Genomic DNA, 15,422 nt, shown 5'->3' with positions numbered 1-15,422 from the left:
ATTCAGCTCAGCTTGATTTTTCAATTTTTTAAACAGTAGGAGGCTCAGAAAGAAACAATGAGGAAAAACAGGGCTATAGAATAAGCAAATAGAGTCAACTTTTGATTCCTATGCCATTTAAATACAAATTATAGTCATTTACTCCGTCCAGAGAGCCTGAATTTTCGCTGTTTTCCAATTTAGGCAGCTGTGACAGCAGAAATCCATGAAATCCCGCTTCAAATTTAATTGATAAGTTCACACATCTTTTTTTTCTCCTCATTCCACTATGGAAAATGTAATCTCATGTAGTTATTTGCGTGACAAGCAGTACAGACTGCATAATAACCTTTGCAGTTAGCAGGATAAAGGATGAGTCGTTGATAAACTTGTAGCCCCCCTGACTCCCACCCTGCTGGATCTCAACATTATAGCAACACTACGAGAACATAGCCTGTCTTTGGAGTCCTGGTTTCTGCTCTGCTCTCCTACAAGAGCTGCGTGGACAACCGAGGCTTTGTCTTCCCTGCAAAAGAATAATTTCTAAAGACAATAACTGTAACAGTGGTAATTATTAATTGTCAGATTTTTCAATCTGAAATGAAATATTTTTTTCTCTGTATTAAGAATTCTGGACAAGAAAACAACATTCCTGTGCCTAAGAAATATGGTCCTATTCATCAAATTTTAATGCCCATAGATTTGTTAAAGTTAACATTCAAGTAAAACAATTTATTCAAAATCAGAAAAAACATGATGAAAAGCTTTGTTTGACCAAAATCCTTCAGCAGTTCAGTACTTCTGGGTGTTAGGGCATAATATTTTGTCTGAATGAAAGAGTTAAGCATAAATGCAACTAATTCATCTTCTCCAAGATCCCCGTGCTTTCCATGGGCTGGCTGGAGACCTTCCCACTCTTTGCTGGTAGGATGTGAGGGCATGGGGATTTGGGTGGAATTTTAGTTGTTTGTGCCTAAACTCTGGCAGGCAGGCTCCCACTTTTTTTTTTTTTTTTTTAAATCTCATTTTGTGGCCTTCCCTATATTCAAAGAGGTTTTGAGCTGGATTAAAATCCCTGTACAATTTTTGAAATGCAAATTCAGAAGCCCTCACGCTGGTTTTGGCAGTCCCGGTAAGTGGCTGTGTGTGAACATCACTGTTACCAGGGCATGGTATATTCGTGGGATCAGCAAACACAGGACTTATTCTAGTTATTGTTGAGCACCCTCTCCTGGCTCTCTTTTCTTTGCAGATAAGTCATCTCATCAATTAGGAGTGCTCTGGGATGAACTGCAGTGCCCATTTGAATTCAAAAGGACGTGATTTTAGATGGTGCGAGCTGCTGCTCCACTTTAGGCTGACCAAGTATTGTAACAGCCTAGCTGGTTTGCAGCTGAGAAATCCTTCTTCTAGTGGTGAAATTCCTCAGTAAGTTTTTTTTTTTTTTTTCTTTCTTTCTTTCCTCTAATGCTGCTTCTAATTGCTCCAAGAAAAGCACCTGCAGACCTGAGAACACAATGCACCAGGCATAATCTGATAAAGGGATTATGCCCAGCTGGTAAAAGGTTGTTTATTGGGTGACTGAGCCTACATTCACATCTGTCAGAGGATCTTATCTTTCTGTTAATACCTCAGGAGGCCTAAGGCTGAGTCTAGGGATGAATCAGTATGTCATAAAGCAAGTTTATTTGCAGGGATTATGGCAACAAGCAGCAGCTACAATGAAAATAGGTGAAATTGGGGGATTACCACTCAGTTAAGAGCTCCAATGTGAGAAAGAGCCATCTGATTTGTGGATCTCATAATAAATAGAGTTGGGACACATGAAAGTTTTCTTGCAGTTGTGTGACTGTCTGCTTGCCGTGACTAACGCAGTCCAAAATTGCTTACAGAAGTCTTCATAGGAAGGGCAAAAAATCCACACTTTTTATTGCTTGCCTGATATTTTCCATCTACATTCTGCCCTGCAGCTGGGCAATATTATTGCTAAATTCAACTATTCCTAGGAATCTAGTCTGGATCCACCCAGTATCTTCAGGTATCTCATGAGGGCACCTACATTAGATCTTGACTCATCGTCATCTTTGCCATTTGTAGAAGGAGGTAGGCATCCCTAGAGGGATATGCAGATACTCCACATGGCCAGGTTCATGCTTTGGAGCCATCTGCCTTCTCTGAGTTCAGCAGGAGCCTGGCGAGATCACACTCCTAACTTCAGCCCCTGATGGGTAGGTGGGGAGCTCTGCTGTCCTTACCAACCCTTGTCTGTGATAACTTTCAGAGGCTGATTTGCCCTCGCTATGTACTGCACCTTGAGGCTATCATAGCCTACAGTCCAGTAACCAGGCTTCTCTGAGGTGCTAACAAAAGCCTCAAAACAGCATCACAGCCAGTCCCCTGAGTGCTGAAAAAGCTTCAAACGTGCAATTTAAAGTCGATTTTAAGTGCTTTCAGGCTGTCTTCAAGTTGTAGCATCACCAAAAGTCTCTGAGATATTTAGTCTGATTATCAATAAATAAAACTTTGGTTGGACAAATCGAAACCTAAATCTGGGACTTACCAAGATTATTCCTCCCGTGCTATTCTCAGGCAGCGTTCTTGCTCAGTACGTGGTACTGTCAGAGGAAAAGGACGCGTCTGAGCACTGGGAACCTCATTACAGAGTGTGCTCCAAACAGTAGGAAGCCAGTTTGTAGTAGCTGAAGATTATGCTACGTTACCTTCTATTTTTTTTGCATTGCACTCGGTGGTTTTGCATACTAACACTGTGTATATGACCCAGGCTTTTATGGAGGGAAGCTATCATCCTCTCCTAGATGCTATCATGGGGCTGTTTGGTGTAAGTAAAGATATCCTATTCAGCTCTTTGATTACAGATTTCTAACCAGCTTTCATTTTGGATTACCCTCAATTAAAAGGTACTTTGAATTTTTCTGCTGTTTAACAGGAGAATAGGAATAAAGGAATAGGTAAAAACAAAGAGAATACAGAAGTATTTTCAGGCCATTGCTAAATCAGAGCAGCAGTGCTACTGAATTTGAGTGGATGTGAGCAGGGGCTATTTCAATTTGTGTGGGACTTTGATACAAGGAAAGAGACCAAAGTCTTACAGATTAAGTCAAGAGGCTCAAAGAATAAATTGACTGCAGCTGAGATCTGAAGCAAAATACTTTGTTTATTTCCTTTGTATGTGTGAGAGTACACCTTTAAACTGCAGGAGAAACTCCCTAATTTGCAATAATGAGATTAACTGGAAGAGAAAAAAACAGCACAGTAAGAGACACCATATCACAGAGTGCTTGTAGTTATTTGTTCCCTTCTGAATACAGCAATCCTGGCTTGCCTTTGTCAGATTTCTAAATCACCAGGACAGCGTTTCACCATGAGCACACGCAAGTATGTCCACTGATTGCAAAAGGCCACTGTCACCAAATTACCCGTCTCATGCCAGTGGGGAAAAAAATTATAACATGACTTTTCATTGTATACATAGATTTGCTAGACAATGTATATTGCTGCTGAGTATAATTTTTGGCAGATAATAGAAGCAAGGGGAGGCAGCAGCATCCATGGAGCAAGGATGGCTAGCCGGGGGGACTCATGGGGATGATGGTGAAGGTAGGATCAGGCTGCTTGCCTGCCCACGCTCACTGTGTTGACCACCCTGCCCTTTTTCATCCAGGCTGCAGCATTGCTAGCAAGGGCTCCCTGCGTTCACGCTTGTTATCTGGCGTGGACTTATACAGCACTTGCTGCTGCCGGATCTGGCAGGTCCGTGTCATGATGCATCTTTAGAACATTTCTAACACAACACTAAGTCGGTGATGATGTGTTTTTTTTGCACTCACTCTACCTCCAAGACAGCAGATGTACTATAGCACCTATAGCAGAGGTACTACAGGTACTATACCAACAGAGCACAGGCAAGCTGCAGCAGCAAGAGCTGGGCCCTGCATCTTTAAGTAAGTGAATTTGCTCAGCTAATTGCGTGCAAGTGCTCCCTCCAAGCACCTGTAAATTGTTGAGTTTAATAGGGTGGCAGCTGTTCCTGGCTGCCTGGGCTCTTGCAGCCTTGGAAGTAGTTGGGAGATGAGAGCGGCAACTTGCAGCATGATTATCTTTTTCTCCATTTCCCCTCAATTTCATTGTCATCTTCTTCTCTCTTAAGAGTGCTTAAAAGCTTTTGTTGCTCCTTATAACACCCACAGGAGCTGTTGCAAAGTGCACTTTTTGTGCTTAAGGTTTTAAAGCCTAAAATCTCTGACCTGAAGAGGTTTGGAGAGTAGCTTAGTTTGAAGCCTGCTGTCGTGTAGACACCTGCAAAACATTGAACTTAACACTGGCACAGCTGGAGGGAGGGATGGTGTGTAATGATGGGTGGCTATATTGCTGCGTGGCTGGGTTTCAGTGCCCTGGTTCTCATATAGGAATTAGAGTTAGCTCCTGGCTGACTGGGAGGTGAGTACCTAAATGTTTGGTTGTCGCTGGTTTTAAGATCTTGATGCCTATAGAGGGGCAATTGCCTTCCCTAACTGTGGTAGAAGGGATGTAGAGTCATGAGCAATGAATGAGAGATGGTTTTTAGGTGCATCCAGTAACAGAATTGTGCAAAATCAGAGCTTTCTTAGTCTCCAATTCAATGTTCTTGACTTCAGTGCTTAACTGAGATGTGACTTACCCTAAAAAAAAAATGTACCTAGCCATGGAAGGAATTTGGTACCTGGAATTTGGCCTTGGGATTTTTCTGGCTGGGGTAACCCTGAATCTGCAGATGGCAGAGTGAGCAGAAGCTTTAATGCAGGTGCCTACATCAGTTCATGAGGCGTGCTGGGGAAAATCTTCCTTGTGGTACCTTACAGACAACCAGGAAGGGCTCTGACAGGAGATGTGCTGTATCAAGTTTAGCTGGGCTTTGTAAGTCCTTCACTATTCCCAAGAAGGTAGGGATTGTCGGGTTCAAGCTAGAGTTAATTCAGCTGCTTCAGCTAAGAGGTATGATGCCATGGACTTTCTAGTCTTTCTGTTCTTGCAGGATAGAAACCTCTGTGTGTTCTGTAATCCTCCAGCAACCCTCATCAAGCATTGCCTTTGTGTGTAGCTTCATGCCGTTGTCTGTTCTGCCCTAGGTAGCAAGGTATGTGCTGGCCTAGGCATGTCTCCTTGTGCCACAACTGCATCTGGGAAGCTTGACCTATAGATAAAAACATCTTTGAGGTGTATGGGGAGATCCCCTGGTATAAGAGTACTGACTGTTGTCTTCAGAAAAATAAAGAATACAAATAAATTAAAGACGGGGTGTAGCAAAGCCTGAGCACCAGGCCCTGTTCCCCAGTGCTGTCAGCAATTTAATTCAGCACAGGAGACAAAGAAAGTACAGTAGATCTCACGCCCCAGTCTGACAGCTAAATAGGCTGGCAACCAAAGGATATACCTAGGATGGGTTTTGAAAGCCTGGCCTTTGGTTTTGGAATTGGATTTTTGTTTTCCTCTTCTTTTATTTTTCTTTTTACCAAGTGGCCAGGGACTCTCTGCCCTGACCACAGATTACCTTTTTTGGCTTCAAAGAGGGACTAAATTTAACTAGTATGTTAATGAAAGGACAAGGCATGTCACTATTAATAGTGACATGAAATCATGTGTGAAGGACACTCGGTTACAGACATCCTCAGGAGAGGAGAGTTTCCCAAATATATTAATGGAGAGAAGGAGATGGGACAATTTGTCTCTCTCCCCCACTGCTACTTTGGAGCAGCTAAACTGTGCTTGGTTGGTTATAGGAATTTGGGCATCCCAGCTTAGGGTACGTTGGGTACAAACCTTTAGCCTTCAGCGAAGGCCCTAACAGGGCCAAGCTCTCAGCTGGTGTGGATCCAAGCAAGCTGACTGCCTCCAGTTAGGAGCTGGCTTTGGCATCCATCGGTCAGAGCAAGGGGTACTACTTATGGCAGTCCCAGGAGATGAGAGCTGCTTTGTAGGCAGTGGCTGTTCAGGAATATTGCTGCTGCAGAGTGAGGCTGGGGGAATCAGCAGGATAGGGGAAAAAAAAGATAGTAAAATCATGAAGATGTTGACTTTTGTTTAAACTTGGAGTGGCATTCCCCTGGGAGCTTCTCTGGCCTGGGGGCTATTTGCTGTTCGAGATCATTAATAGCCAGCTCTATTTCCTCCCATCCGATGGGTTGATGCGGTGTTTTCCTATTAATTTGTCTGGGCTCGGAGACAGAGAGGGCATATGAAGATGTCTTCAGGTTGCTGGTACCTTCTGGGATCTCTAGCTTATAGAGGTCTTGAGAAATGTTGACAAGTTCAGACTTGGGGGTATGTTTTCAAAGCGCTTCACAGGGGTTTTGCTGCATGTTAATGGAAGTGTTGAGGTAAAATGTTGCAGAATAATTTCAAGTAAACACTGTGGTGTCTGGCCCTCTGTTTGTGTTTGATTTGTTTTGAGGGAGTGATACTATCTCCAGGAATATGCTAGTCTTTTGTTTGGGTTTCCAGAAAGTTTGCTGATATCCCGTTCAATTTGTATGTTGTATATAAAATGGGTTTGCGTGTTTATAGCCCTGATCAGCAGCTGCTGTAAGGGTTATAGCCCAAATAGTCGTAGTGACATCTGCTGAAATGTGGCGGGGTTATCACCCATGGAGCAGCTGCCCCAGCCTGCTTCCTTCGCCTTGGTTTTGTTCTGTGACAGGGAGCAGTAGCCCACTGACAGAGCTCTCAGCTTTGCCTGAGAGGATTTAAACCTGCTTGGAAAGAGGCCTGTGAATTACCAGCGGAGGAAGGTGAAAGATGACCCTTCTGTTTTCCGAATCGTTGTGAGGTTTGGCATCCGAGTCTTGCTGCTCTCTGGAGCAAAGTGAGACACTCGAATTGCTGAAGGAAAAGAAGTTTTCCCCCTCTTTGTATGTGGGTTTAGCCTTTAATTCTGTCCTAGTCAAACTTCCCAGTGCTGTCCCTGTGCGTTTCCACAAAGCCTCCAAGCATACCAGCCCCAAAGCCATTTGCACCTGTCCTTCATCCCAGCGCCCTTTATGCTAGGCTGTGGTCGGCCCCAAAACATAGTTGAGTTTCAGAGAGCTGTTCTCTGTACCTGAGACGCCAGACAAGGAATGGACCTGTCTGCAGACATACACAGACAAAAGAGAGGTGACGCTGGAAGTTGTATGGCACAGAGGCCTCAAAATGGGGCCTACTTCGTTATCGCTAAGGGTGCCCAATCCTGCGTACTCTGAAGACACCAAGGGTAGAAAGCAGTGTAAGTAGGGATAATACTGCACTTATACAACGTGTAGAAGAGCTGGTATGTATGGGTTTTAGCTGTGTGCCATGGGAACTAGCTCCAGAGGGCTCAATGCCTTGTCAGTAGAAGAGTGGAGTATGTGTGTATTTGTGTGTGTAGGATACAGTTAATCAGCAAAGTGTGCAACCATTTGCCTTAATGGGAGAGATGTACCTTGATCAGCAAATTATCTGCTTGCGCATTAAATTATGCACTGTGATCTCTGAGGTGTATTAAATATTGAAATCAGAATTTTTATCATTAATGGGAACTTAATGAACAACGACATTATGCGCCTCAGTTGGCTTTTGTCAGAAGCAGCCCATTGTAGTTGGAAGGTGACTTTTCTGGGTCTCTGGTGGTAACATGCCAATTATTTCACTTATCAATGCCCCTGGAGGTTCCAAATGCCTACTATGGATGTTTTGCCTCAAACTGTGTATGGAATATGGCCTCTAATATGTAGATAAAAATGATTTTGAATGGACTGGAGGAGAGGCCAGTTTCTACCATGCAGATTTATAGCTAAAGGCATTCCACCAGTTCAGCTGCTTTCATTCTGTGAGGTAGCTTTTAGGATGTGTGGTTTCATTGGATTTTGGGATGATAAAAGCACAACAAGGTGATGCCTTTGCCTACAGCTAATGTACAGGTGCCTAAATTAGAATATATACATATTCAATGGCAGAAGTGCCTGAGGATAACTCTAGGTAATTCTGTCTCTGAAATGTTTATTATTAGGATTACTGAGGTATCAGAAATCCCAATCAAGATCTAGGACCCACTATAGCAGATAGCGTCCTTGCTGTACAGTTTGAACAAAGGGGTAGGAAGGCACCATAGCTTTTTTCAAGGTGCCTTAACTTGTCAGTGCCAGACCAGTAGCTAAATGGGAGTCTTCTGCTCTTATATTTGCATTACAGTACAAGTGTTGGATTGCAGTGTATATTTATGTCAAAATTTTCTCAAAACTAGCAGGATGGGCTTCATCTACTGAAGCAGAAGCCTATGCTGCTGGTCTCCCTGTCCATAGTGTCCTTTCAGAGAGGCTCAGTGTGTGCACATCATACCCATTTACACCAAGAAACCACGTACAAAGAAAACTGGAGGCTTTGCAAACTGATTTTACCTGCCTTCTTTCTACTCAAGTGGGTAGGTTGAAGCCAATTTTGGATGCAACTCTGATTATCTGTGGCACAGGCTCACAATGGATGGGCAGCAAGCTCCAGTTTCTGGTCTCTGTTCCTCAGCTGGAGCAGTGGAGCTGGATCCAGCTGCATCCCAGGTGCAGTTTGGTTAGGAATGAGTGGAGCCATGGCTCTCCCTGCTCAGGCCCATAGAGTGCAGGCTTAACTATTGCCTTCATTAAGGCTTGTTTTTCATAACTACACGTTACTGCCTGTTGAGCAGATGAAAATCTGGTTAGCTTTGCCTCTGACTGTCTTCTGTAAAAGTCTATAGTGAGCCACAGTTTGCCCAGAGGAATATTCCAGGACAGGAAAGGAAGAATGCAGGAACGATAATAATACAGCCCTGGTGATACTATTGAAAAACAATACTATAAAAACATCTAGGCATGAAAGAATGGTTCCCCCTTTGCAGTGCGAAGGGAATAGCTCCCCAGGGACTTGCTACTGCTCGGAAGAGATTGTGCATCTAGTCTGTCCTTTGCAGACTCACGTGCAGCTTACAGGTATCTTTGAGGTGAGCAGTTATAGGGATGGTGTCTTCTCTTCTACACGGTTCCTGTTCTCTTTATCCCCAAATTGTGGAGGAGAAATAGGTTATATTTGATTATATTCATGGAATCATAGAATGGCTTGGGTTGGAAGGGACCTGAAGGGGCCTGAAGGTTTTACTAACTTTACCCTGAAATACATACCTATTGACTGTTTATGCTATTCTGAGGCAATGAAATAAAGGCACTGTTAAACTGTTCACATTTTCTTGTACAGCAGACACTGGGCTCCTTATCCTACAGCCCTGGCAAGGGCTGTTCTAGGATGGGACTTCTGTGCAACGTGGGCCAAGGGTACTTACCATGCCCACCCCAAACTGATCCCACCCCAAGACACAAGACAGATGCAGAGGCAGACTAGTTTTTACAGGGATTATTGAACAAGAGGCAGAGACTTTGGGAGAGACATCTATATAAATGGTCACGGTCTTTTAATGGCTTGACTAGTTGGGAGTAATGAGTGTTGGACGAAGGTATCCCAGCACTGCTTTGATAGCTGAAGTTTGCTGTGATGAAGCTAAGGGTGCTGGAGAGCTGTTTGTTTGTACCACATCTGTGGCTGACTGTGCAGTAGATTCTCATTTTCTCTCGTCAGAAATGACTTGTGAGCTAACACTGAGGGCTGATCAGCTTGCAGAGAGGTGATGATGACACATGGCTGTTCATTGCTGTACGTTGTATGATCAGTCACCAGCTGGAAGATTAACGTGACAAGGAATAAAAGATGGATTCCGGCACCATGAAATTCAGGGAATAGTCAGAAGCAGCACTGAAGATCACATCTTATTGTTACAGGAGTGGGGAGGATTCAATACTTCACAGAGCAAGCAATACGTTATTCCACAGAGCAAATAACGATGAGGAGAGGTAGAGCTTTAAATATTAACAGTCTGTGTTCATGGTCAAAAAGCATCACAGGAAGAAAAGACAGAAATCAGAAGAGTAGGTTCGGGAATGTTCAAATAAACAAAAACTTGGTGAAACACTATAATCAAGAATAGTCCAAACCAAGGCCAGATCTCAAAATAATGGTCCTAGCAATGTAGAGGGATTGTCATGATGTTTTATTTTCTTCTGCTTCTGATAGAAGAACAAGATTTACTGCAGGAAGGCAAAGGCAATCCATATTGCCAAACCCCATCTCTCAAGTAGTAGGAGTAAGACCTAAATCCTAAGCTTCCTTCTTTGTTTTTGTATATTTGATAGCTTCTAATTCTTTAGCAACAGTGTGCTTTGTGTGTTTCAGTCTTAATTGCAGCTCTCTCCGAGTTAGATGGATACAAAAAAATAAAAACCAAAACTGAAATTATCTGATAATTATGAGAGTTTAAGGTTTATAGAAATAAAATTGCGAGTCTTGCAATGAAATGGTAGTTCTTGTTCACTGGGAAGGTACTAGTTCAGTTCAGAGAAATAGTGAGGAGGAAGACATTGTGGCTGAGCACACACTGTGGAAACCTTGATCATAGTCTACGTGGCCAGAAAAGCACACTTCCACCAGCATCTGTAGCTGTATTTACAGAAGTTAAAATACTTATTTAGCAGATGTGTGCCTTCAGATATAAAACTGCTCTCTGGAAAGCCGCGATTGATGGCCAATAATATCCCAAATGGCTATTTTCAAACACTATCTCTGGCCATTCAAGAGCCAGATGTGCATTAGTTCAGCAACATCCTGGCAGGTCAGGTTTCCTTTTTGCTCACAGGATGTGTGTGGTAACTGATGGTGTCCCGTTAAGCTGGGTTGTCCATTCCCATTCTGTCTTCTCCAGCCTGGTATTTATGACAGAAAGATGTATGCCAACTTTAAATGGACTGGGACTTTGTATCTCATCCCTGGTTTCCTGCTGTTGAGCTTGCTCTTGGATGAAGTATTTTACAGCTTTAATGCTAAAGAAGTCTTACTTCTATTACATCTTGACGTTATGATTAGAAAATACGAGTGTGGGACTCACTTATTCCAGATGCTTTTGCTGTAAAGATACCTTCTTTGATGAAAACAAAACTAGTAATAGGTGGCAAGCAAAGTTTTCACCTGATGGATCAACTGTCCACATCTTTGTGCAAAGCTTTGTGATTGTATGAATGCTGGGACTACGGGAGAAGCACATATGTAGTACTGTGAAAAGATATTCTCAGGGATGATTGTGATAGGTAATCTACGTGAAGAGAAGGAAACTTTTTTATTATTATATTTTTTTGTCCCTAGCAGTGTATTTTGAGGAAGGAAGAGTCACCCATTAAGACAGGAACTTGTTTGTTGTTGTATGTCGAGTGTAATTCAGGACAGCCCTGCAACATTGTCTTCCTGAAGAAATTCATCATTCTCTTTGTGAAAGTGTCTGGGGCTGTCCGTGCAGCCATCATTTGGAGTGACGTGCAGAGTGAGCAGGCCACAGCCTGGTCTTTCTAGGAAATGCTACAGCCAATTATAGAACTGATGGAAGGGATTTTTGCCACCCCGCAGGCTACAGAAACACACACACAAATATGCAGGCACCATAGCTGCAAGTAAGCCCTGGGGCAAGGTCGTATGCAAACTTTTTTGCTGACTTTTTTTAGATAACCTGTAATGCCCTCGTCTGCCTTCCAGCATCCAAGTCACCAGTCTTGTGGTCAGAGTATTGGGTTGTGCTGCGAGCTCGTGCTAATCCCTTCCTTCAGGCTACGTTTTGTTCTTCAGGGCTCTCTCTACTGCAGAGGTCAAGCTGTTGAGGCAGTAAGTGCATCCCTCCTCCTGAACTAGTTACCTTCTCACTCGGTCTGCTTGTTCATTTAGGGTTTGTGCCATCATAGTGCAGTTACAGCCTGTATACTTCAAAAGCAGATTAAGCACCTTAAAGTACTCTCATTCTGTCTATTTTTTCTTCTGGCTTCACAAACTGTTTCCTATGTCAGGTATTGATATCCTTGCGAAGGCATTCTTTGTCAGGAAGCAAATTAAATTCGGTGGCGACACTTGATACTGAGTTTGTGGGTAATTGGTGATTAAGTTACCTCTGAGAGGAATTAGGCTCCCAAAGAGAGAAACTGTATATTCTGAATATGATTTAGTCTACCTCAAGTGTTTTTTTTTTTTTTGACGTGGGGGAAGAGTTACAGAATCATAGCTAATGCCATGTAATTAGCTCAAAGATCGTCTTTCAGCGAACAGGAGCTCAGCAGGAGCAGAAGCAGTGTGGCAGGAAATACAATTATGGGGCTAGCTTGGGAGAGGGTTGGAGGTTTTGTTCTTGGGAGGGATATGATAGATGGAAAATTACAGTTTTGGCCAAGGTGGGAAATGATGATATCTCAGGACCTTGGGGCCAGGAGTAATTTTGTCACCACCCACTATTGCCAAGGCGTAGTCAATAACTGCTTGCCAGACTGGTCTGTGTGTAGCCAGCAAGTCCCTCTTCGAGGTCAGCTTCATTTCCTGTAATATGGGATGGTTCAAAATTAATCAGGCAGTGAGGGCTTCGTTAATGTTTGTTTTCCCACTTTCTGTGAAAACTACATGCAGAGATCATCCTGGTCTTTTCCTGCAGTCTGAGCAGCCTAAAAGAAGAAGCACCATTAAACTTTTCCCAATGCACCTTTTCTGGCTCATCAAGGCAGAATCATGTACACGGTGCTGAGGTCCCAACCTTAGATTTTGTGATTAGCCATAGCTTTTTTGTACCTCCATTTTGTCTTCAGGTTCACTATTTTAAGACCGAGCAGCTGAATTTCTTCTGCCTTGAGTCTTGATTCTGCCAAGAGGTCTTTTTCAAAGGAGGATTTTGTGAAAATCAGGCACTTGGTTTGCTTTTCTGTTCTTCCAGTGTAAGCCTCAAAACTTGCTTGATGATTGTGGCCTTGTGACATAGCAGTGCTCCTCAGTGCCCTTAGTTGATTTTTGTTGTTGTTTTGGGGGTTGGTGGTTTATGGTGGTTGTTTGTCTCATTTTCTAGAGGCTACAAGCCCAAATTGGTTTGGGAATTGCTAGAAGACTACTTTAGTGCCCTAAGCACCAACATCTCAGTCCAGCAAGCCTCTTAGGAGTAGGTTTAACTCAGAACATGTGCTCTAATTGCCTTATGCAGAAAGGACTTCTGTGAATCTGAGGCTTTTGTTCAACTTCAGCCACACTTTGGGGCCAGTAGTATACCTACTGAGTAAGCCACGGGTGTATTTGGCCATGCATGGCAATGTTGGCCTACGTTTTCTTTCCCTGAAGATGAGGATTGGAACATGATTTTAGCTAGGAGATGTGTTATTCTTGCAGGCTGCCTACAATATTTAGGATTGAATTGTGCTGCTCTCCCTAACCATGCTGTTTATTGGCAGTGCTGCTAATGCAGCTGTCTCAAGCTCACTGGTGAATGAATGAGAGGAGCTTGAAAATGTTTTACGCCTAGACAGAAGCACTGAGAGTAGAAAGAAAGAAAGAAAAAAACATGTGGTTGCTTTGCACAGAGATGAAAAAGCTGCTGCAGACTGTTCTACCCAGGATGGGACGTGGCAGCCTGAAAAAACAGGAATAAAAGTAGATTCGTTTTGGCTGGTGCCAAAATCAGTGAATGAGCAATAGCAGATCTTATATTCCTGCAAAATGCATTAGGATGAGAGATTTTGAAATGTGTGCTTCTTTTGATTTGCTGAATAATAAAAGTCAGATCACAGCATCTTTCAGTGCCTCAGTTTCTTACAAAGTAAAGGGAAAACAATATTATAATGTGGTGTTCGGGGTTGGATTTAACTCCAATAACACAGAATATAATAGAAATAAAAGAGAGAGAGGAAATGAGCCCAACTGAGATCTGAATTGCTCCCTGGGGTTTTGACTCTGTCCAGTGGCTGGAACTGCACGTCCTTTTCAGGCATCTTGATTAAATGCCTGCAGGAAAGTGGAATGAATCAAGAACTTGAGGGCTACAGATGTTACCAGATTTAAAATGCCTGAAACATTTTTACTGGCTATAAAGGAATTTTCCAAGTATAATATCCAGAAGTCCCCTCTCTCTGAGGTCCGTGGGGCCTAGACATGGTTAATCTCTTGCAGTGTCCTGTCACTTCTGGAGTCTTATGCTAAAATTGTCGTAAAGAAGATATTTTATTCTATTGACATGCACCCAGCATTGCATTTCCAAGTGCTAGGTGTCATTTTGGGTCATTACATAGCTTTTCTGCTGCAAACTTGGGGAAAATGGTGACTGACCTCCTGCAAAACTGGGGCTGGGATATTAGAACTCATAACTCATAATTAAACAGCGCTCTGAGCACTGCAGTTAATTAAAAGGTGTTTTTATTGGAGGGGTTTTTGTTGTTGTTTTGGCTTTTTGTTTAAAGAGTTTGAAGTCTATTTCTTTTTGGAAGGCTTGCCTAAGCACTTTCTAACCATTATAATGTCATTATATATGGGATTCATTACATTAGAGACATTAGAGGAGATTAAAAAGGATCTATTGGAGGCATTGGCTGAAAAAGAAAGGATAAAGACTGGTTGCAGTTTGAGCTTTTATTACGTGGCTTGAAACAAATGCTGAAATATTGTATTTAAACTAAGTGTGTTTGTTGGAGGGAGCATTAGGAAAGAAAGCAAGGCAGAAAATACCACTCTCACCATTAAAGAAAGAAATCACAATGGTTGGGAACAGTGTGTTAATTAGCAAACTAATTTCCTTGTACTTTAAGTGCATAACAAGTTTTAAATGCCTTCTGAATGGCTTGATATCAATTGTGTTTTGTTCTTTGAATGTAATTGTTTCCATGGCAATGCTGAGTTCTGCTGTACGTGGATTATGTCTGTAAAGCCTTCCAGTCATTTATGGGAAGTCTGTATTAGCCTAGTGGCTGACCTGTATTCAGGTTATATTTTACTTTTGTTGCAGTTGTTTTACAAGCAAATTATCAAAAAAAAAAAAATCATTGGAAGTGGGTTGGATTCTCAGTCAATCCCATTTGGCTTCGTTTCAGTGATTTTTAGTGGAGCTGTGCTGCATTATATCAGCCCCCGTTCTTCTGAGTGTCTTCTTTATATATCTCATAACAGGAAAAAGGGCCACAAACGCTATCTTCCTGCTATTACAGGCCACCATTCAGGTTGCTTTTAATTTGCAACGTAGTGAGATACTTTCAAATAAACTGCGGTTCCTCAGGGAGAGAAAGTAACACCAGGGAATTGCTGTAGGGCCACCAGCCACTGCTGGAAAGCCCTAGGATAGGGACAAGAGAGGGGACTATTGCGTTCAGGGACAGGACTTATTGATTGCAGGACTTATTGATTGCAGGGTGACCCCAGTGTTCCTGTTAGTGCGAGGGGAAAAAGAAGTACAGGAAAAGGGCTACACTGGCAACTTATATCGGTTTTCATCAAAAAAGAAACAAATGCTTTTTCTCATCAAGTTCTATATGAGGTATTGTGATTATAACTTGTTCAGAACCCCTTTACCTTTTCCC

General features: G+C 42.7%; 1 long non-coding RNA gene across 7 annotated transcripts in view; it reads left to right on the top strand.

Annotated features, from left to right (window-relative positions):
* LOC137856342 (uncharacterized) overlaps positions 1 to 15,422 on the top strand; it is a 298,868-nt gene that overhangs the window by 8,226 nt on the left and 275,220 nt on the right. For 2 of the 7 annotated variants that reach the window (XR_011096371.1, XR_011096369.1), the window contains exon 1: positions 4,173 to 4,437. The exons of 2 other annotated variants lie outside the window; for them this stretch is intronic. This is a non-coding gene — a long non-coding RNA (uncharacterized lncRNA). Of the gene's footprint in view, positions 1 to 4,172; positions 4,438 to 15,422 lie in introns of those variants that run through there. 3 more of the 7 variants (XR_011096368.1, XR_011096370.1, XR_011096374.1) reach the window with 3 other exon arrangements.

Source organism: Anas acuta, chromosome 4 (genome assembly GCF_963932015.1).
Source record: "Anas acuta chromosome 4, bAnaAcu1.1, whole genome shotgun sequence".
NCBI lineage: Eukaryota > Metazoa > Chordata > Aves > Anseriformes > Anatidae > Anas > Anas acuta.
This window is presented reverse-complemented; position numbering and strand designations above follow the sequence as displayed.